Genomic DNA, 22,530 nt, shown 5'->3' with positions numbered 1-22,530 from the left:
TCTACCTGACAGAGCTAACAGAAACAACATCATTACCCAACCACAATATACTGAAGTAAGGATTTGTATTTCTAATCTATAGAGGAGGTATTCTAAACCTGAGGTTCATTGACCTCCTTAGGGCTTCCCACAGCAGAGTAAAATAAAAGCCTGGATCTATTATAGTGAGCTGCTGAAGACAAAATTTGAAGCAATTTCAAGAGCATTTCCTGAGGTTAGCCCCGTGGCCGAATGGTTGGGTTCGCGCCCTCTACTTTGGTGGCCCAGGGTTTTGCTGGTTCGAATCCTGGGTGCGGATATGGCACTGCTCATCAAGCCATGCTGAGGTGGCGTCCCACATGCCACAGCTAGAAGGACCCACACCTACAAAAAAGAAAAAATACGCAAGTATGTACCAGGGGGCTTTGGGGAGAAAAAGGAAAAACAAAATCTTAAAAAAAAAAAAGAACATTCCCTGATGTACCCCAAAGAGAGCAAGAAAATCTTCCAAGTCAATGAAGACATCCACTGTTCCACTTAACTTATGGCACTTAAAACAGAACTCCTTTGGAAATAATAATTTTAAGTTATATTAACATACACTCCCTGAATACAAAGGTAAATTATTCTGCCTGAATTTGTGAAAATCATTTTATTCTCTCTTAGCATACACATAAGCATTTTGTTCCTTCTCATTCGTGAGGTCAAAATTTATGATGATTTAGTACACAAAAGTCAATGACCAAAGAATTTATATGACCTGTGACATTACATAATCCTGTGACAACATGATTTGTGTGCTGTGTTGCATCCCAGGTTCTGGCTAACCTCACTCTTACATTGGTAGAACCTAAGGAGTCCTTGTCAGAATAATGCTTCAAAATACATAAAAGAAAACACAAAGGGATAATTGTCAAAATACTTTTAACTGAATATAATAATGTGCTTTTAAAAACAGCAAATTAGATAAGATCTAGTAGTGGGTCTAATAACCACAGTAATTTTGAAGTAGAGATAAGTTTGAACAGTTTCAAAATAGCTGCAACCACTGTTTCACGATATGAAAATATGTGATTTCTACTGGTGACAAAGTCACAGGTACTGCTGACACTACTATGGTTTGTTGCCTACACTCATAGTTGAAAGAAATTCTAAATTTTACTTAGCGGTTAATGAAAAGATGTAACTTTTTCCCCCAACCAAGTTCACAGACTCCCTGAATTCTATCTACCATGGAGGATCAATCTGCAGATCTCAAGCTAAAAAACCCCGATAGAAGAACAGAAGAGAAAGTTAATAAAGTAAAAACTTAGCTTTGGTTCTCAAAACTCAATAAGAAAACTTTCAAAAGCCCTGGTACTATCCAAAATAGTTTAACACACTGGAGCAGTATCATCATCCTTTGTATAGGAAGAACAAAATCACAGGGAAGAAACATTTTTCAACTAATCATCAAATACGTAGTTTAGAATGCCTATATATTTTGAGGAATTTCACCTTTCTATGAAAGCAAAGTCACTGTAATCAAATCAGATTCAACAATATTATGACTTGTGACTAGTAACAGGGTATTGTGGACAACCAACAGAGCTCGATCCAACTGCTTCTGCATAAATGGTCAGTGATACCTTGCAGCCAGTCTCACTGTTGTGGTGGATGTGAACTCATGCTGTCATTGTGTGTACTGTGACCCAGAAGCAAAATCACCACTTCCAGAAGATTGTTAGTGCTGTTTTAATCACTACTCTGCATGACACAAAGGCTCAAACATGTCACCTATAGCAGTCTTCCTGCCACACAGATCCATTATAAAATGAATCCTGTGACCAAAAAAAAGAAAAAAAAAAGACATGGAGAAAAATTTCAGTTTGCCAGGGCAAATTACGGGAAAAACAACATACACTACTTAAAAAGGTCACTTGGAGCCATGTATTGTAGAAGACTTAGATCTGTCCAAATACTAAATTTGGTAGGCACTGAAAAACCATGAGAAGTTTTGATTAGAGAAATGACACAATCAGCACTGGCAGCACCCTGTAGGAAGACTGGAGAAGGGGGAGGGCAACGATAGAAGGTAAAAGGCCACTGCACCAATCATCGCAGCAGCCTAAACTAGGGAGTGGTACTAAGAATGAAAAAGTGGGAAAGAGGAATGGATACAAGAGATAACAAAGAAGAGAAAGGTATGGCACACAATTACATTTGGTAGGGCAGGGAGCCCACTAGAGAAGTACTTAGATGATTCAGAGGGTTTAAACCTGGCTCCCTGGAAGAATGGCAGTCAGAAGAAAAGACTAAGTTTGGGAGATGAAGGGAAGTTGAGAAGAGGCATGTTGCCTAAAGCTAACACACTAAGTTTGAAAATGTCCAAGAGACAACTGGAAAAGCAGATCACTGATAAAAGTAGTCAATCCCTGTCCTCAGGGAACTTAAAATCTGTAATCTGGTTACACCTAGAGATTTAGATTTGGTAGTCATTCTATCAGAAATTCCCCCAAAGCCAAGAGAACAGATAAGCTCGTCAAGAAGAACAGAGTAGACCAAAGAAACCCTATCAATTTAAGAACAGAAATTCTAAATGTTACAAATACTAAAAGCCATTTTAAACGTTAATATCAAGCGCTAAAATGCTAAAAACATTTTAACACAATACTGGCTTTTAAAGAGGACACACCTTGATACATTTAAATACATCTCTCCAAAAAGATAGTGTCTCAATCATATGACATTGCATTAAAACACACAAACTTTAACTTGTTCTCTTCCTATTCAAGTCACTTCTATTTATAGAGGTATTCTGGTTAATGAATTAAGAGGGAATGTTAAAATTAATGGCACAGTTAAATTATTGTCATTTGCAAACCACTAATGAAATAATGGAACTAGGCCGTTAATACAGCAGAATGAGAGACAACCAAATATCATATGCCTCCCGATGGAAATATATACCACCACCTATGAATTATATTTGCCCTCTCCCCCACACGGCCCCTACTCTCAGAAATCAAACCTGAACGGATCTAAGCTTGCTCAAAGTCTTCAAACTAGCTACCAATTTACAGGAAATACAGGGGTTAAAGGGACACGTTAAACTAGGATATGTTAAAACTACACCAGAGGGACACATTCAACAAAATCCAGAATGAGGGAAACTGCAGGAAAAATAATCTGGTTCCTTCAACAAATTAATTATGAGGAAAATAAGGGGGAACCTGTAGATTAAAAGACATACCAACCAAATGTAATGTGTGACCTTGTTTGCATTCCAAATCAAACCAACCAATTATTTTAAAACAATTTAGGCTGGGGCTGGCCCGGTGGCGCAGCAGTTAAGTTCGCACGTTCCAATTCTCGGCGGCCCGCCGTTCACCGGTTTGGAGCCCAGGTGCGGACATGGCACCGCTTGGCAAAAGCCATGCTGTGGCAGGCGTCCCACGTATAAAGTAGAGGAAGATGGGCACGGATGTTAGCTCAGGGCCAGTCTTCCTCAGCAAAAAGAGGAGGATTGGCAGCAGATGTTAGCTCAGGGCTAATCTTCCTCAAATAAATAAATAAATAAAACAATTTAAGGAAATTTGAATACTGCCTGGCTATTTGGTGATGTTAACTTTTACAGATGGGATAATGGTATTGTGGTTATGATTTTTTTAAGAGTCATATCGTTTAGAGATATACTCAAATATTTACAGATTAAATAATTATATATATAGGATTTGCTTCACAATAATCCAGTAGGGGCCAGGGAGGAGTAGGTAGGAGTAAAGATGAAACAGTAGTGGCTCTCAATGGTTTGAAAGTTTCCATAATAAATTGGAAGGGGGGAAAAAAAAGAAAAAAACATCACTATCAGTAACACCAACAAAGATCAATAGAGGACAGGAATGGATTTTAGTCTTGCTTCCAAGCCCCACAGGCTGAGCAGCCCTAGGCTAGTCACACCTCTTAATGTCGCCATTGGTTAAACAGAGACAAATATCACCTAATAAACTCATAAACTCATATTTGCTCAAGCTAGAAACCTGGGAGCTATCTTTATGTCCTCTGGCTTCCCTAGTCTCTCATACCCGGCCCACCAGTGAATCCTGTCTGTTCCCCTCTCTTCATTCCTCCCACCACTGTCCACCTCGTCCATCGCTGTGGTCTCACAACACTCCAACAGCCTCCCTCCAGCCTCTTCTCCACATTGCATCCAGAGTGACGTTCGTAAAATGAAAAATAATACCACTATCAGTGGTATCTGTAGCCCCATTTAAAACCCTCAAACTGCTTTTGATTAGCTTCAAGACAAGAGTGCTTCCTTAAATTTTTTGATCTAGTCCCTTCCCTAAATTCCTTAAATTGACTCATGTGGCCTTCCATTATCTGATATTGTCTACTTCTCCAACTTCCATCTCTCCCCATCCTCTCTGCTCCCTCTTTATGCTTTAGCTTTGGTGAAATTCTTTCAGCTTTTCCGGTGCACCCTATACTCTCACTGTAGTTTCAGCACTCATGTCTGGAATGCTCTTTCCACCCTAGTTACTCCCTAGCCTAGCTAGCTAGCTCCTATTCATGCTTCAAGTCTCAGGTTAAATAGCATTTCCTTGGAGAGGCCTACCCAGATTGCTTCTATCCTAACTTGGGTGTCCTCTCACACCTACATGACACAGTTATTTGTTCCCTACTTCCTCTATCATAACACTCTGTACTTGTTTGTAAAGAGTACTTGTGGTAAATATATATTTATCTGTTTTCCAGGGAGACTATCAACTCCAGGAGGGATAGTTCTGAAACTTGTTCACAGCCGAATCCTAAATCTCTCATTGTGCCTGGGAGCCAATAACAAATTGCTGAATACACAAAAATTCACAACTTTGTGGACTGTTTTTCTCATATCCAAGTCCCATCTTCCTAGTTCTCATCTGCAACAAAAACAGACTGGCCATGTAGGCATTTAAGGGACCCAAGTCCTGCAAAGAAATGCACATTATGAAGTGAACTGAAAACACATGGGAAAGAAAGACTTAAAAAGTTGGGAAAAGTTATTATTCACAATATCTATTTTCAGCATGACATCATTTATATCCATATTTACAATTTTAGAGAAAGCTCAGGAGTGCCAATCTGACTAAATGGGAGTCAAATGACTCACATAATTCCCACCCAACCATTCGCAAGTTTTCAGATCTAAGATGTTAAGTTACTTAACCTCTTCAACGTCAGTTTCCTAATCTGTAAAATAAGGAAACCCGACTAGTTGGTCATTAAGATCTTTTTCAGAGTTAATATTATACGTATTAATATTTAAAAGGTCAAAATATATGTACACTATTGAAACACCAAAAAGTTGGTTTCATCCTAAGGTGGTACGATCTTTTTTTTTTTCCTTTTTAATCTGTTTAGGTATATTATAGCCTATTATGCTATGTTAAGCTTACAACTAAACCTTTAAATCTATTCAGCTACAAAAATCTCACAAAATGCTCCCCAGACCATTAACCTGCATATTTAAAAGGGTAACTACAATCCTATGAAAACACAGCATCTATCTAAACACTGAATTAATTACTGAAGCCTGTTCAACTTTTGTTTAAATACTACGCATCCACTACCTCTTTTAAGGGCTAACGTCTTGAATTCTTCACCATTTCCATGGCAATTTGAAGGCAAAGCTGTACCCCAGGGTATAAAACTTGGATTTAGGGGTACTATTTACTGCCTAACTAAAAAGTTAAAGATACCGTCTCTGCTTCACCTCATTGGGCTGGTAGCTGACATCAAAACTGTTTATTAATGGCTAATTCCTTATCACATTCTTCCAAACCCTCACACTCTTCCCGAGTTCATCCTATAATGACGTGCCAGTAGTTACTAATCCCACGGTTTTTTCAAGGAACTGACGTATACATAGTTTATTTCGAAACCAGAATAATTTTGAAAATAAATTTCAAAACTAGTTATGGTAGATGAAGTAGCTCCTAAACATCCTACTATTATCAGTAGACGCCTAGTTTACAAGCAGAGGCTGGAAACTCAGATGAAGTAGTAATAACGTTTGTTTCCTGGTTAAGATTAATGACAAACTAGTTTTGGCAAATGCTTGTCGCAGCAAATAAGTCACGACAAAGAAATGAAATGTGAAAATGCACGTAGAGAAAAAAGGATGTGCTTGGAACGTAAAGCGCGCATCTGACCAAGTGTAACGCTATCCTTCAGATTCCTCCCAACAGGGCCGCCCGAGAGGCCAGGGCGCGAGCGCGCTGCGGCAGCCGTGCCGCAGCCACAGGTTGAATGACAAAGAGCCCCCCTCTGCACCAGCCCCGGGCGGCTGCCAGCTGCCCAGTCCCCTCGGCCAAGTCCGCTCGAACCCTGCAGTCACGCCTCGGCCGCGGGACTGCAGCTTCTCAAACCACCATCGCCAGTCACCAGTGGGACAAGGATTGGCTGGCCGAGGAGGCTGGGGCGGGCATGCCACGAGTCCAAAATAACTCCCGCCCCGAGTCCCTTCTCTTGGAGCAGAACGCGGCCAGGAGAGTCTGGAGGCACCACGTGAATCAGCCCCACGTCGGCCCTTTCCCAAATCAAAGGCATCTCTCGGGGAACCTCCTCAAGACTGGAGGGGAAGCGACTTCCCCAAGGTCACTGGCACCACGAGCCAACTCCTAGGCCACCCCGGCGGCCGACACCTGACCACGGGGCCGCAGCCCGGATGGGAGAGGCGCTGTCCCCGCGCTTCAAGGTCTCCTTCACCAACGCTAGACTCTGGGGCCACGCGGCTGCCGGCCGCCACGATGCCCCGCAGGGCCGCCTCCCTCCCACGGAGACCAACGTCTCGCTCCCCGGGGCTCCCTCCGACCCAGCCGCGGCGGCGAGGGCAGCGCGGGGTCCGCGCCGAGCGCCGCCGCCGGCCGCTACCCAACTAACCGTTATGCGCGGCTCGCGGCGCCGAGCGTGTACGTGACGCGGCCGCGCGGCCGGAGTTCCGCGGGGCCCCGGGTCCAGGTCGCGTCCTTCGCCCGCCGCCCCGTCAGCTCGCTCTGGCACCCACGCAGCCGGCTAGTCACGTAGCAGCTCGGCAGCACTTTGTCGGGCCGGGCCCGCGAGGCTGCCTTATAACCCGCCGGGGCCGGAGCATGCGCACGGGAGGCGGAGTCGGCCCTCCCGGCCGCGGCCCCCTCCCCCCTATACATACACCCGCAGCGCGACTCGCGCCTCCACACGCTCCCAGGCGCGCGCGCCCGCTGCATCCCTCTCTCGCTCGCGCGCGCCGGCGCCCCCTCCCCGCCACGTGACCGGCGGCCCGGCCAGACCCGCGCGCGGCGCCCCTTTTCTGCGGCGGGGAGCGAGCTGCCGCGCGCCTCTGCGGGACGTGCCTCTGGCCTGCCGTCCCGGGACCTCGCGGTGACCTCCGCGCGTCCCGGACACGAGCATCGGCCTCGCCGTCAGTTTCTGGCGGAGAAAAGGGAAAAGCCGCTCCGGACGGATGGGGCGTGCCTCCAGGGGCCTGAGTCAGGTGTGGGGGGCGACCGGCGCGCGGAGGAGCCGGGAGGCGGCTGGAAGTGCAGGAACTGGGCAGGGTTTGAATGGACGCGGGGGCACCTCGGACCCGGGGAGAGGCGGAGCGGCGAAGAGCTCGGGCTGTGGCCTCGCCACTTGAGTTCAGTGGCCGCGGGGAGGTCGCTCAAACCCTCTGGGCCTGTTTTCTGTTCTCTAAAATGGCAACAGTAATAGACCCGACCACGCAGGCGCTTTTGGTGGTTTTGTTGAGAGAATTTAGAGAACTTTCTTACTACAGAGCCTGGCCTGTGGCGTTTGGTGAATGGTGGGCATTAAATATAGAAGTCAGGAAAGCAGGTCAGAGGGAGGCGAGACTGGTCCCAAGGGGGAGGTCGAAAGCATGGAGAAAGGAGAATGCAGAGAGGCCAGATTTTTATGGACACTGGATGTTTGGGACAGGATATAATTATAGCCAGCAATTTTAAAGGGCTCATTATATATTTGGCAGTTCACCTGAATTAGCCTCACACCCCCATAGATGGGTACTACTATTAACATTTTACAAATAAGGGACGTGAGGCTGAGAGAGTTTAAGTAGCTTTCCAGAGGTCACCGAGCTATTGTCTTAAGAGCCATTGGAAGTTCTTGAGCAAGCTCAAATACAGAAGTGTAGCTGTTGAAGTGATCAAATTAAATCATGAAGTGTCTCTGAGGTCCAGGACTTTGGATAAATACCTAAAGGTATGAGACAAGGCTCCTGCCTTCGAAGAGCTTACAAGTTCTGTGGGGAGATTGAGTCAGGCAGAAATCAACCAACATTTGATGATCACTTGCTGCATGCCCCAACCCTGCCCTTCCCTTACCCACTCCCCACCCCCTTAATTCTCACAACTACCCTGTGAGGTTGGGCTTAAGTTTTTGTTTTGCAAGTGAAAAACCTGAGATTGTGGTGGAGTGGGGATTGGAGGATCAGGTTCTGAGAGCTCCCATGTGCTTTCCTCTCCCCAACTCTGCCTCTTTCACACAACGAAAAGTTTTCAGTAGCAATTCACTCTGTTAGAAGACAGTATGGAGTCTATGGCCAAGTGCTGCTTATGAGCAATAAGTGCTTTTTACCTTCGATAAATGCAGAGAGGGAAGGCGCTTCAGGTCGTTGGGGTGGCCGGGAACCTAGCACAGCAGTGCTTAGGATTGTCAAGATGGTACCAGCATTTAGGGTAGATGGTAGGAAAGTCAAGTTAGGAAGACAAAATAGGACTGGCTCAGACGTGAACTTACCAGGGCCTGAACTATGGAATGTAGCAGTAAGTGGTAGAATAAGGTTTCCTGGGAAACCTCAGAAGGAGGCTTATAGAGGAGCAGAGTGTGGTGGGTTCACAGTGTGGACTCAGGAGCCAGATCTCCTGAGTTCTAACTTTGATACTTGGCACTGACTAGCTCTGTATCCTTAGGCAAATCATTTTACCTTTCCAAGCTAGGATCTAGGGAGTACTTACTATATGGTAGGCATTAATCTAACCACTTACACATCCTAATTCATTTACTACTTATAAAAATGCTATAAACTAGGTACTATTAAAATTCCCATTTTACAGGCAGATACAGATAGAGGTTAATAACTTGCCCAAAGTCACATAATCAGTATTGTCTGGAATCATCAGGAAGTGGTCTTCATTTAGTTCTCCCCAAAAATACATGAGTAGAAATTGTCAGTTGTAACTATTAATATCATAGGAGACTAATCCATAGAGTTTGAAGGCTGTTTTGACTTAGGAAGACCCTAATTAGGTTCCTTCTATCCCTGGCAGAGCTAGACAATCATTCCTAAAGCTGTTGGCCGTGAAAGCCAGAAAGTGCACTGGAGGAGCTACTCCCTGCTCATCTGAATTTGGGAAAGTTGTAAACCTCTAGGCAGCTAAGTTTGGGGCAGAGACATTGGGACATGTTTTTTGAACAACTTAATTTTAAGATCACCTATATTCTAGGAAGTTTTGGGTGTCCTGGCACCCATATTTCATGCTGAGAGATCTTTTAGTGTGAGAACTTGGACTTTGTGGCTTGTACCCAACATCAGCAGCAGACAGTTGGAACTCCTGAACAGCTGCACCTCAAGCCTAGTGTGAGTCAGGAGAGGGGTGCATGCAGTGAAGGAGGCCTCTTAGATCATAATGACTAGCTTTATACATCCACCTGCTTGGGGAGCCAGACCTGGGTGTTCTAACTGGACCTTCATGCTCCTGCACTGGTGAACAAGATGAGGCGTAAATAAATCACAACTCAGAGAACCCTGAATCTGCCACAATGCCCTGCAATACACAGCACCTATAATACCTGTAGGTCCAGGGGCTACCAACACCACTTCTGAGCTGTATATTAGTAGAATGAAGCCTGCCCCGTTACCTTTTACGCAAATCATAGGTTCAGGTGTTATGCCTATTGTATTGTACTCTGATAGGATTATAATTTTGTGGTCATAGAACAAGACCATACCCCTTTGGGTAGGGTATAAAGGTGTCCCAAATAAGATTGATGTTCTCATTATCAGTCATCAAAGAAGAGAATCCTCACACAGAAAAACTTGAAACACAGAACAGGTGGAAGGTGGTACTTCTGGATTTACCTTTTTAGGGTTTGGCGTTAGAGAAAGATATTGAGGGCCTTCCATGCTGATAGGAGGGAAATGGCTTCTGCCACAGAACTGCCTAGTAGGAGCCAAGCTAAGAAGCTTTCCTGGAGACCCAAAAATGAACGTAAATGTTCATGTTTTATAAGTCTGCTTATTGGTGCATCATTCTACTTATCCCTGAACTTTTGTCAACTTTAATCTAAGTCAAAGATTCAAATTGAAAAGCCCTCAAGGACTGGGAAAAGTTAAGCACAGTATAAGATAATGAGAGGTGAGTGGTATGGTGAAAAGGAGGCCATACCCACCTAGGCATCCAAGTTCAAATATTTCAAATGTACTGTACCAAGCACTTCCCCATACAGCACTAACTACAATCCAAGTATGTTTGACATTTCTACATAATACGTTATAAAGTAATGCAAAAGAAAATACAATTAAAGTCCTAACACTTTATTTTTAATATATATAAAGGGGAAAACAATGACAGAAAATTGTGTGGGGGTTAGAAAACTAATAGATAAGCAGATAGAGAGTGGGGCAAACAAATATTGCAGCAGCCTAGTCTGTTCTAGCTTGGTCTCTGCTGTAGTATTTAAGAAGCAGGCAAAAGGGAGAGTGGTTCCCCCCTGAGTCCTCATGCTCTCACTGGTGATTTGTGAAAGATTTGACAGTCCCTTCCCAATGTGGAGATTCTCTTCCATTGTCACCTTTGGCAGATCAGGATTCAAATTTAAGATACCCATGGATTTCCTTACAACTTCACCCACAATTTTCTCCCATCCCAGGCGCATGGTTCCGTTTTGGTCACCATGGCCACAGTGACTGAAATGGCCCACTTCATCCTTTGCAGTGGACAGCCTTCAGCCCCAGACTCCAAGCCAATGCTAATAGAGAAGTTCTTTTCTCTCTAGTGTCTTCAAACTCATGGTCTCAGACTGAGAGCTTTAATTTTTATCTTGCTTTAGAAAGCCCTCTTTAAATCTACATGTATGTATACCTCTCACTGTTTACCACCTCTAACCTAGTAGCAAAAAAGAAACTGGGAAATATTGTAGTAGCGGAATACCCTTTGTTCTGTGCTACGTACCTCCAGGACAGCAGGTCGACTCAAGTGCCCCAAAGCCAAAAGCATAGTGACTCTCACCATACTCAGAATACACCATTCTGCTGCAGCCACTGTTTTTACCACTCCTTCATCCCCCACATGCACACACACCTCATTATTTTGTCTTGTGTATACTTGCCTTAGCCACGTCATGGGGAACCAGAATCTGGAGAAGTTAAATGTCACACGAGGTCAAGAAGAAGCACAAAACTATAAATTGCAAACAGGCACCACACATCAGGATAGCCATCCAAATAGGAGACTAAGTATGGTCTCATGTGCCATTAGGCCCAGAGAGGCTAGATAATGAGTTTTTGCTCCTGTTAATCTGGGAGCCTTCTAACTCCATCATGTATATCCCCTCTAGTTCACTAGTCATCCCTTTGATCAAACCAGGCAAGACCACACCATGCATGAAACACAGCCCAGATATGCTTCAGCCATAACATGGGCATACGTAATTCGTGCTATGTTGACCAGAAGCCCACATACAGAATCCGGTGAATTCCAGGAGTTCCTAGGGTAACTACCAGTTGCTGCAATCATGCTCCTAAACAAAGGCCTTCCACCAAGAACCTAGGGAAATCCCGTCTCATCTCCCCAAATGTATAGGTATATGACTAAGCTATTCTTGTGCTTAGTCATAAATTGGGTAATTTTTATCTTATAAGTACGATAAAGCTGAGGTTTAAACCTAGGTCTACTTAACTCATAGCCTGTACTTCTAAATGCCAGGCTAGTTTCATTCATTTATTTTGTTCAAAATCCTGAAGTCATAGGGAAGGACGGGGATGAGGAGGATGATAAGAGGCAGGAAATGCAGGATGGTTTCATAGTCCCAACCCTGAGCCTTCAGCCTCTGTACATGCTGTTTCTTCATAGAAAGCACTTCTTCCTTCTACCTGGTGAGCTGCGTACAGAATAACATGCAGATGAAAGAGAGGCAGATGGACTAACAAGGGAGCAATTTTAGTAATTCTATTATATAATTCAAACCTCTTCATAATCCAAGTTAGCTTCCCCACTAATTAATGTGGATTAATAAGGTTTCATAATTATCATATTTACTAACCAGGTTCTTTCTATGTAATTATTGTTTACACTTTAATGAGTTGCTTATGAAGGCCACCTCCAAATCCAAATTAAATATACTGTGTTTCATTTCCTATTCCCTTCCCTAGGGTACATGATTATTTTGGAAAAAGCATTGGCTTGAGAATTATATTTCATATCTTGCCCTGCCTCATCTGGAAGACCTAGATCTCTTTCTCTCTCTCTTTTTTTAACATTGTATATTCATAGGCCTTACCAGTCCATGAGAAGGGCGCTTCTAGGCTGTTAGTGGATCTCCTGAAGTATTAAGGACTTCAGGCAAAAATGCATGTACTTTCAAAATCTTTTTGTACTTTCAACATCTGGCATTCCAAACTCCTAATGTATTGTCTACTATTAAGAATGCAAAATCTATAGGATTCAGAAATTATCTTAAGAGTTTTGGCTAGCCATGTAAACATTTTCTGATCTAACTTATACGTTCTCCATATAGAAACCTTTTCCTCAGGTTAGCAAAGCAAATTAAATTTCTCCTTTATCTTCACTTGAGGAGAGAAAGCTGGAGGGAAGGAGGGAGGGAAAGGTTATATTTTAAGGTAGATAAGAAAGGCCTAATGCCCCAAGGATAGATTTTCTATTTATATATTGGAGGGAAGTTTAAATTATGTGTTAGTGTTTGGTAGGACTTCCTGTCAACTTGGAAAGTTAACCTTCGAGGACAATCTCACTAGAAATTGGAACTTTCTTTTCAAAAAGATTTTTGCCTACTCCTTTTCAAAGAGATTACAAGACAATTTTAACTCACTGAAGAACGTTTTCTACCCCTCGATTATGTAGTACAACTATAGTACAGTTTTTTTAATCCCTCCTCCCTTCGTTTTGTTTTGAGTAAGATTAGCCCTGAGCTAACATCTACTGCCAATCCTCCTCTTTTTCTTTTTGAGGAAGATTAGCCCTGAGCTAACTACTGCCAATCCTCTTCTTTTTGCTGAGGAAGACTGGCCCTGAGCCAACATCCGTGCCCATCTTCCTCTACTTTATACGTGGGACGCCTACCACAGCATGGCTTTTGCCAAGCGGTGCCACGTCCGCACCTGGGATCTGAACCTGTGAACCCTGGGCCACCGAAGCAGAACTTGCACACTTAATCGCTGTGCCACTGGGCTGGCCCCCGTTTGTTTTTGTAGATTGGAAGGTATCCGAAAGTAAAGGTGTTCAGAAATGGAGGCACACGTAGAAGAAGGCTGAGGACATTCTTATGTATTCAGCAGTCGTCCTCCTGGCCGTTTCCTCTTGGCATTCTATCCTTATCAGGAAAAAAAATTACTCCATAGGCCCCGACTCAAGTGCCTGACTTCCCTGGGAATTTTGATTCTTGTATTCGAAATATACGTGGAATTTGGTTCAGTTAAGTTTTATGACACTGGACTTGAAAAGTGATAAATCATTACTGTGTAATTTGTTTATTTTAAATATTAATGAACTCTGTTTTTAACTCTTTTAGGAAAGAGTAGACTTTGAACTTTTCTCAACCTTTGATGCAGGACTTCAGCTGAACTAGCAAAGGACATTGCCTCAAAGAAACTAAGTCTTTTTTTTCTTTAACAATTTAACTTTCTGTCTTTTCTCCTTCAAAATGCTTCACTATAAACTGCTTGCAAACAGGGACTGTTTCTTCTCTTGATATCATGCAGATAACAATCTTAACAATCATGCAGATTGTTCTGTATAGACCTCCATATGGCTAAATAAAAATTTGCTGATTGATTCAAAGAAGTGTGTCAGTATAATAATGATGACAACAAATAGTAGCTAACGTTGCACTGTGGTAAGCCTTTCACAGAGTTGCTCAGTATAAAACCACTTTTATCTAGTTGTCTTTATTTTTCTGGCAAAACGCTTTAAGAATCTGTGCTACAGTAAATTCCACAGTTAGCATTCGCCTCCCTGACGAGAATAACTAGAATTCTAGTGTCTTCCCTTTATTATTTTACCTCCAGAAACTGCCACATTTTAGATCCATGCCTGTCCCCGAGGATTGGCCTGAATGCACTACAGGTAGCTGCTTTGCTTATCTTAGGACATAAAGCTGTAAACAAAACCTAGAGTAATTTTGTACTTGGTGTAAACCCTTGATTAGCTTCACTGAAGTAAAGGACACAATAAAAATGTTGGTTTGAAGTCTGCTTGCTCTACCTTTCCTCATTTTTCAGAAAAAAGTTGGTCAAGACCAGCTCCCTCAGCAGACGTAGGGAAATATAGAGAGATATAGATAAAGATATATAGATAGAGACATATATGAAACTTCCTTATCCCCTTTTTTTCTTTTCCTTTTTCTCCCCAAAGCCCCCCGGTACATAGTTGTGTATTTTTAGTTGTGGGTCCTTCTAGTTCTGACGTGTGGGATGCCACCTCAGCATGGCCTGATGAGCGGTGCCATGTCCGTGCCCAGGATTCGAACTGGTGAAACCCTGGGCCGCTGAAGCGGAGTTCACGAACCTAACCACTCGGCCATGGGGCCGGCCCCCTTATCCCTTTTAATGTAATAAAAAGTAATGGATTGGTTCAATTTAGAAATCTAACAAAGTGACAATAGTTTTTTCCCAATTCAGACTTTATTTCTGTTCTTCAAAAGCCATTTAGTCTCATACAATTATGAAATTTCACTATATATTTAGCAGTGAGAGGAAGGTTGGTAAAACTGCCATTAGACAAGCTTGGGACATGACTTTGTAATAATAGAATAGTGTATTTTCTAGACCACGAGGTGTTTTTGCCAATGAGAAGTAATTCCTACACAGATTTAGAGAATGAAGGATAATCTGGCTTTGTTCACTTAGGAATTTTTAAAGCAGTAGCCTAGAACCAATTATAAAAATGCTGTTCTTCTGTCAACCAAAACTCTTTTCTTAGCTGTATCACACTTCTACCATTTCCGAAGCCATTTACAGATATTAACCATTTAGAATCTTAAAGTTTGCTACAGTTTTGGCCCGTTTATAACAACACCACTGCTATAGCTTATGGATTACACAAGGCTTTAGTAATCAAATCGCAAATTTAAGATATTCGTTCATTTTACTTAATTTATCCATTTATTCATTCATCCATGTTTATTGAATACCTACTATGTCTAGTAAGATTTTTAATTATTAAATTCTGTTTAAAAATTTTTAATTCCTGTACGTGGAACAAAATTTTAAAGGTACGAAGGAATATACAGTGAAAAGGAAATCTTGCACCACAGTTCCCCACCCATTCACCTCACCTCCCCAGAGTCAACAATATTACCAGTAACATTTTTATGTTACTTTTACACAGAATACATAGGTATATTCTTTTTTGTATATATACTATATATACTATTCTGCACCTCTTCCTTTTTCACTTAACAGGTTCTAAGATTTGTTGCTGTTTTGGTATATTAGATTAGATAACCAACACATTTCAATATTAAAATGTTAGTTGAAAAGAAAAAGATGCCCCAGAAAAGACCCTGAAGAGATTTCCTTAAAATCAATAAGAACAGTGTCTGTTACAGAACCAAAAAGTTATTGCAAAATTTGACCTTTTCTAAAAAACAAATTCTAAAAATAGTTATACACATGAAACAACAACCTAAAAACAAAAAAGAGAAATTGAAAGAGAATAATAATAGGTATGTGCTCAGAAAAGAATAGAAATAGGCTCTAGATAAAGTAAGGGGCAATAAATTACGTGAAGATGTGCTTTGTTACTCTGCACTTGACCTGCGAGTTACAAGTTGTTCTTTTGAATGACCAACTATCAACAATAACCTGCTCAGCCAGTTAAGTCAGGGCTCACAGCAGACGTTCTGTGGGTTTTGTGTTTGTAGCTCAGTGTTTCTTCTAAAGGCTCCAGAGAGCACCACATCTGTCAGGACCACTGAAGACTTTTTGTTTTGTTTTTGTTTGTTTGTATGTTTTTGAGGAAGATTAGCCCTGAGCTAACATCTGCTGCCAGTCTCCTCTTTTTGCTGAGGAAGACTGGCCCTGAGCTAACATCCGTGCCCATCTTCCTCTACTTTATACGTGGGATGTCTACCACAGCATGGCTTGCCAAGCGGTGCCATGTCCGCAACCGGGATCCGAACCTGTGAACCCCGGGCCGCCAAAGCGAAACGTGCGAACTTAACCACTGCACCACCCGGCTGACCCCTGTTTTGTTTTTCAGAAAGTTCTAATGAAGGTAGTAGCTTCCAAGTTGTTTACCTTTTTATTTACCCAGCTTCCACCCACAGAATCTGATGAATCAAGTTGTAGAGACATATCTGAATGTAAATCCATTGTTCTGCCACCATAATTTTGATTTATCAACGTTTCAATGCATAAAATTGATGGTCTTAATATTTTATTCAAAATATTTCATTATTAAAATATTGATGGAAAAGGTGCTCCAGAATAGAGCCCTAAAATGATTTACTAGTAGGTTTGGGATTTAAAAAGCAAAACAAAAACCGTAAAATGATCTGTGGATAAGCCAGAGAAAACTATAAAAGAAAGGACGTTAATTGAAGTTTTGGTCTGGGATCATAATTATGGTGATCTTGATCTTCAAAAACAACTTTGAATCTCCTTGAATCTGCAGGGCACCTTGTAAAATCTACCTCATCAAAAATAATGAGGCATTTGAGGTATCTCAAAGAGAAAACTGGTGAACAAGTGGAAAAATGGGCAAAGGAATGAAATAGACATTTAGCCAAAAAAAGAAATGCAAATGATTAAAGCAAAACACAGAAAAATGTTCAGTAACAATCAGACATGGATATCGACAAGGGTTTATCTAAATTGTAAAGCCCAAGGCCTCGAGGGCTTTTCACTTGGCATAGTTGGCAAAGATTTCTTCAAATTATAAAACCGTTTTATAACCCTCAGGGGTGTCTGGAAACCAGCACTCACATACATTGCTAATAGGAGTAATTCTAGTTGTGAGAATTTATCCTTACGAAGTAATCAGATATCCTTGTATGAAGTTTGTTCACTGCAGTGTTATTTATAATAAAGACTATAAATAACCTAGATGTCTAACAGTAATAGGTGAGTTAAATTGTAGTATTTATAAATGATGAATTACAAATAGAGCTGTGAAAAACAACCATGCTTTAGAAGAATACGGAGAAATGTTTATAATGTATTATTAAATAAAGAATGCAGATTTCAAAACACAAGTACAAAGTGATCATGATTCTATTTTTTCAGTAAATATGCATAAAAGTATGAGCACAAAAGTAATAGAAAATCATAACTAAAAATGTTAAGGATGTTTATCCCTCAGTGGTGGGATTATAAGGTGGTATTTATTTCCTTCTTTGTATCTGTATTGGAATATTTTTTATAATTTTTAAGTGATGCCATGAGTGAAATCTATTTTATTTTAAGCACATGTGGTGATTTTTTTTTAAACTGGAAAGGATTGAGCATTCCACATAGAACAACAAGGATGACAAAGGGTAAAGTTTGCTTGTCAGATGAAATCAGAGACGATTCAAACTAGAGAATGCAGTGGAAATAATTTAACCCAACTCCCTTTATTTTATGGATGAAAAAATAAAGTCCAAAGTTATCCAAGGCGACACAGATAGTGTTTAGCATCCAAACAAAAACTGGATTTTCTTTTTCCTGGGATCTTTATCTCATCTTTCTTCCTTTCTACTTATGTAAAATGTGGTAGTTGGCAACTGTGTTCTTTTAAGTCTGAAAAAAGAAATAGAAAAATTTTAGGATAAAGAGAAAAATTGTATCTTAAAAAAATAACAATGTTGGGGCTGGCCCCGAGTAGTTGAGTTCTCCCACTCCGCTTCAGTGGCCCAGGGTTTCGCTGGTTCAGATCCTGGGCGCCCACATGGCACCACTCGTCAGGCCATGCTGAGGTGGCGTCCCACATGCCACAACTAGAAGGACCCACAACTAGAATACACAACTACGTACTGGGGCCTTTGAGGAGAAGAAGGAGAAATAAAAAATAAAATAATAATAATGTACCTTTTCTTCCTATTTTTGAATTAGCATTGACCAAAAAAAAAAAAATGCACTTTTTGTACTCATCTTCAGAATAGGCCATTTGAAATAAAACATCTAACTACAACTTAATGATGCTGATTTAAATATGCCTCTCTTTCTTACAGCCTCCCTTTTCCCCAGCCAGTGCTATTAACATTCCTCAAGGCCACAGACTAATTACAAGCAGTAAAAATTAAAATCAGCTGTTCCCACGGGCCCTGCTAAAATCTGTTATTGATGGCTGATGTTGAAATGTTTCGTGCAATTTTAATCAACAAATAAAATGTGGTTGTCAAAGAATGTAATACAGATTTGTATTAGAAAGGTGGCATCGTGTACATATTTTTTCATACATTTTTACATTCAACCAATATTTATTGAGCCCCTACCGTGAGACAGACACTACGCTTTGCCTAGGTATAAAGTGGTAATCAAAACAGACCCAAACTCTGACCTTGGAGCTCACAGTCTAGTATATGGTCGTCTCTGCTAAATTTTATATTATAAAGCAGGAATCATGTCTTACAGATCAGTTTGAATATAGTACATTTTCTTTGAATATTTGTAGACAAAATGAATGAATTTATCAAGGATTACTTTGCCCTAAATTAAAAACTGGTGGTTATTACCCCAGACATATACTTGTGGGAGTTGAGAAATAATGCGGACTAAGAAGCCCTGATATAATCTCACTACTAACTTTAGCGTGCTCCTTCCATAGCCACCCTGTCATTCAAATCACCCACAATTGGGTCTAATATCTGCTTATGAAGAGATTTCTGGCACAAAACATTTAAATGTGGCCGCCCAATGATAAAGCGAACAGTCTTATGCTCAGAGACTGCTGTCATTTAGATTAGAACAGATTATTGTCATCATTGTAATTTTGCTCTTTAAAAAGAAAATACTTTGACATTTATTCTACATCGGGTTTCATATTTGCTTGAGATAATTTGGGATAGTAATCTGAGAGATTATACAACCTAGCATTTTTGGACGCAAGTAACAGATTTCAACCTCAATACTTAACAGAAATCTCTAAAGTAATGTATTTTTAAATGATCAGAATCTCAGCAGCTTTTAAATTTTTGGAGATTGCTAATTGGTATGCAAACGTATCTTTTTATTTGCTGACATCTCAGTCAAATCAGGATCTTGAATCAAAGAAGCAAAAGCCTATAAGTCTTCCCTATTATCTTCCCTGTAAATAATAGATTTCCTGCTTTAATTTACCTGGGGGCATAAACACAACAAGGAAAGGCAAAGACCTGCCCTTCCTTGGTCTGTTCTACCTAATAAAGTGGCGTTTACCTGGGACCTCCAAGAGTTAGCCTCTACTGTGTCTTCCAAAGGAAAGAGAATAGATTGTCCTCTGGGCTGATATAAACGGGAAGACAGCAGCTGTATGTGACCTTGTGTTCTGATATGGTTCTGGCATTGGGACAGAATCTTTTTGGTAGCCTGTCTTTGTCACTTTCTAGCAAGTACAGAGACTAAGCACCTGGGCCTAAGACTCAAGCAATCCACAAGATTCCAGACCTCCTTGAGGGTAGGAAAAGGGGTCCCAATATTCTCAGCATTTGATTATCACTCTTAGATGGGCTTCAGAGTCCAGTTAATGAGCAGACACCACGCCAGGAAGAGATACATGAGCCTAGATCTCAGAGGGTATGTACTCTGAAGCTGAAATCATAAACCAGAACATCTGACGTGTGTCTCATACACAATGAGGGAGGGAGGATTGCTGATGGAAATGTCACACGCAGCTGCTTTTAGCACTTGGCTCTCGCGGATCGAGCTTCCCCTTCTGCCACTACACCCCACCCTCTTCCTGGAAGAAAGCCGTTTAGGGTTCTTTAGTTCTCATCCTGCATGCTGTGAAAACAGCTGTAAATTTCTATCTGTCACATGGGTCTAGTTCATGGCTGGTAGATGTACCTGATGGGCTATAGAAATGACTGGCTCAGCTCCTGTTGGGCTCAGGAAAGAGAGTCTACCTGAGAGAATCAGTTGTGTGCCCCACCCTGAAAGGTAAGAAATATGGCCTATGGTCCAAATTAAGCTACTTGTTAAACAATGTCTGAAAAGTCACTTTTTTCTTCTACCACTTCTCTAACTATACCATTAAGCATGTAATCATGTATGATGTCATAGTGAGGTTGTAAAGACAAGCTGTTCCTTCCATCTGGAATTCTCTTCCCCTCACTTTTCCATTGCCAAATCCACCTTAATCCTTTGGATTTAAATTGAAATGTCAGTTTCTTGAGGAGATCTTCCCTGACCATACCTTCTTACTGCTCAGGAAGTCCCCCACTTCGCTCCGTAGCACCTGATACTTCCCTTTTTGCAAACTAAGTCACGCTTATTATAATAGTTGTTCAGTGTCTATCTTCTCTTTTAGACTGTAAATTCCCTTGGGGTAGGAATCATATCTGTCGCTCCACCTGAATCCCTAGCACCACACATTGTGCTGTGCACCTATTTGGTGCTAAATAAACATCTGTTGAATGAATAAATGATGAGTTACATCTTATAATCACTTTGAGATTCCTTTGTGAACATTCAGTAGTGAACTCTGTGTGCCCTCCTAATCACGCAGGTAATATTAAGAACAGCTGTGGAATTAGAGCCAAAAGGACTGTTACTTATTGTATGATTCCCCATGCCTGGCTGCTGCTTGCTTTTTCATATCACCACAATCTAAATTCTTATCATGACAAGTTGTTCCCAACTCCCTAAGCAATCATTTCTAGGAAGACTGCAGCCTGTGTTCATTTTTAAATCAAACCAAGAATCCAGCTGGCTTTTAGAGTTGAGTATTGTGTTTCCTCATATTTTAGTCAATTTAAAGAATCATTAAACTCCCATAGAAAAGATTTCACATAATCTGTAATTACATTTGAGAATAAGTCTGCCGAGTTCAAATAAATTCTTACCAAAATACTTCCTTCTTGTTAATACTAGGTGTTTCAGAAATGCTAACCTGAACTTGAGTATCTAATTATATCTAGAAATTTTTCAGGGTAGATTCATAGTTGAAATGAGGAAAGCCAGCTTCAGATGCCATTTATTAATTCATTGATTTATTCATTCAGGAATTATTGATGAACATGGTAAGCCAGACACTGTTCTAGATATTCGGGAATAGCAGTAAAGAAAACAGATTCTTGGGGCTGGTCGTGGCGGAGTGGTTAAGTTTGCACGCTCCGCTTCAGTGGCCTGGGGTTTCACTGGTTGGGATCCTGGGGGCCCACCTAACACCGCTCATCAAACCATGCTGAGGCAGCATCCCACATAGCAGAGCCAGAAGGACCTACAACTAGAATATACAACTATGTCCTGGGGGGCTTTGGAGAGAAGAAGAAAAAAAAAAGACGGGCAATGGATGTTAGCTCAGGTGCCAATCTTTAAAAAAAAACCAACAGATTCTTGCCCTCAAGGAAATAATTATAGGACCACTGTGGTAAAGAGAGTACTCACGAAATAATCCACTGCTCCTCTGCTTTTCCCAGCCTCCCTTCAGTTGGGATGGGTCGTGTGATGACTTCTGCCTAAGGGCCTGTGAAGGAAGTGACCCGTATCACTTTCAGGCTGAGGGAGTTACAGGCTGATGTGCCTTTCCTAACCCTTTTTTCCCATCACAGCAACCTTGAAGGTTGCGTGTTCCATGTAGCTGCAAGATGGTGGAATCTGAGGCATCTTGATTACCAAGTGAAGGTGTGGAGTAGAGCGACACACAACCTTCGCTGCCCGCTGACCTATGCTAATATATGACATGTGTGAGATATAAATTTTTGCTGGTTAAGCCATTAAGAATTCAGAGTTTGACTGCTGGGACAACTCTTATTACTTAACAATGCCTTTTATGTGCCAGGCACACTACTAGGCTATTTATAATAGTGATTCATTGTTATTAAAACCCTGACAATTCACTTTCCTTGCCAAAAGGGAGGCATGTTCAATATTCATCCCGAACTACCATGTTCATTCTCACCAGATCTGCTCCTTTAAAAAAACAAACAAACTAGTAGTAAGATTGATACAAGACTTGAAATTTTAGAGGGAGAAAAAGGATTTTAGGCTTATTCTAGAGGACTGAATTAAGATGAGTCCTTATCCTGATTCCATGGCTGTTCGATTAGGCTATTTAATCTGTCTTATTTTTCCCTTAGATAAATTTGGGACTAGTATTTTGCTCCTACTATCACAAGGTTATTATGATGACCAGAAGGAGTTAATATATAAACTGTGAAGCATTTATGCAAATATAA

At 41.3% G+C, this 22,530-nt stretch overlaps 1 protein-coding gene and 1 long non-coding RNA gene across 3 annotated transcripts in view; both read right to left on the bottom strand.

Annotated features, from left to right (window-relative positions):
• The window catches only part of SLC16A1 (solute carrier family 16 member 1), a 39,795-nt gene extending 32,365 nt beyond the window's left edge, over positions 1-7,430 (bottom strand). The window contains exon 1 of one of the 2 annotated variants that reach the window (XM_070607929.1): positions 6,883-7,430. The gene's annotated coding sequence lies outside the window, so the exon portion shown is untranslated. The remainder of the gene's footprint in view (positions 1-6,882) is intronic. The other variant, XM_070607930.1, reaches the window with a different exon arrangement.
• Positions 7,431-17,757: 10,327 nt separating this feature from the next.
• LOC139081626 (uncharacterized) lies at positions 17,758-22,078 on the bottom strand. The gene is made up of 2 exons (XR_011536776.1): positions 21,740-22,078; positions 17,758-17,953 (listed from the first exon to the last, which is right to left on the bottom strand). It is a non-coding gene; the product is annotated as an uncharacterized lncRNA (long non-coding RNA).
• Between the last annotated feature and the right edge of the window lie 452 nt (positions 22,079-22,530).

The sequence above is a fragment of the Equus przewalskii genome, unplaced genomic scaffold (assembly GCF_037783145.1).
Source record: "Equus przewalskii isolate Varuska unplaced genomic scaffold, EquPr2 ChrUn-13, whole genome shotgun sequence".
NCBI classification, from domain to species: Eukaryota; Metazoa; Chordata; class Mammalia; order Perissodactyla; family Equidae; genus Equus; species Equus przewalskii.
This window is presented reverse-complemented; position numbering and strand designations above follow the sequence as displayed.